Source organism: Halyomorpha halys, unplaced genomic scaffold (assembly GCF_000696795.3).
Source record: "Halyomorpha halys isolate HHAL.00 unplaced genomic scaffold, Hhal_1.1 Scaffold1400.1, whole genome shotgun sequence".
In the NCBI taxonomy this organism is placed as follows: domain Eukaryota; kingdom Metazoa; phylum Arthropoda; class Insecta; order Hemiptera; family Pentatomidae; genus Halyomorpha; species Halyomorpha halys.
The window spans coordinates 34,043-35,338 of NW_027104969.1; the positions used below are offsets into that span (position 1 = coordinate 34,043).

Here is a 1,296-nt window from a genome sequence, read left to right on the forward strand (position 1 = left end):
TGTGTGCAGAGAAATAATTTTGACTATGGTTTTTAATGGATAATTGACTTATTAGATATAAATGTTTTGACCTGGGCAGAATAGCCTGAATGAAGTTTTTTAAAGTGTTAAATTATATGTTTCATAGTGATATTGAGTAGATTGTCCCTGAAGATTACCGAATTGGCCGAAACGTTGGACGTGTAAAAGAAATAAAGGTTTTGAGACTATAATTTGATATTGTTTTGAATTATTTATTAAAATATTCATATTTCTTTGTTATATATAACTTTAAAAGTTTTTATTTCCTTGGATATGTTATTCTACTGAGATAATTAAGTACCTATATATACGTTTTATTTTCTAGTTCTTTCATCACTTTATTTTTATTAATTTTCATTCTGTATAATTATTGACTTTTATCATTCTGTTTATATATACACATTACTATTATTTTATATTTTATATTTTTTTTTATTCATTGGATATCTTACTCTTTTTTCTTAGCCCTGATGAAGACTAAAAACTCCGGCCGAAACGTTTCCACTATTAAATAAGTTCTTTCAACTTCTCATCATGAGTAAAAAGAGAAGGTTGGCCATGCATATGTTACTTATAGTACAAAGAGGAGAAAAAAGGTAGTTATTTCAACCCAATTTTTTATTTCTTTAGTCAAAACTATGTATAATTACTAGACAAAATTGATGAATCAGCCAAGTACAGGTAGGGGGAATAAAAAATGGCAATGGTTTCTACTGCTAAATGGTCCACTATTTCTAAGAACCACCAAGCACAAAACGAAATGAATGATGCGGATTTTGATGAGGTCGTAAGTTCTTCAGATTTCTGAAGAATATGTTGAACTAACAGGCCCCAAGCACCCTGCCGTTAAATTTTATTCATTTATCATTCTGTTTATATTTTCTCTTTTTATTCATTGGTTGTTATCTTACTCTTTGTTTTTAGCCCTGATGAAGATTAGAAACAATGGCCGAAACTCTTGCACTATCTATTTACTGAGGGCACCTTTAACCATCTTCTCTTTTTACCATCGTTTTCGCTTTCAAGGAGAGTATGCCATCCGTTTGACTGCAATGCTGATTGGTTGCCGTTAATGTAATCATATAACCTGTTCTACAACTGCTGTTTTTCCAACTGACTGTCACCAAGCGTAAGTCAGCGTGTATACAAGACACTGCCTTACAGTCTCAGAATCGTGACAGTACTACCACGGAAGAATACTATCTCCGTGAAATCGAGCCTTAAGTAAAATAATAAAAAAAAAACTTTCAACTCGTGATTTATTTATATATATAA

At 31.0% G+C, this 1,296-nt stretch overlaps 1 long non-coding RNA gene across 1 annotated transcript in view; it reads left to right on the plus strand.

The window, feature by feature from the left end:
- Positions 1–1,290, plus strand: part of LOC106689586 (uncharacterized) — a 9,450-nt gene extending 8,160 nt beyond the window's left edge. Inside the window, exons 2-3 of the long non-coding RNA XR_001344470.3 lie at positions 487–617; positions 946–1,290. This is a non-coding gene — a long non-coding RNA (uncharacterized lncRNA). The remainder of the gene's footprint in view (positions 1–486; positions 618–945) is intronic.
- Positions 1,291–1,296: the final 6 nt, after the last annotated feature.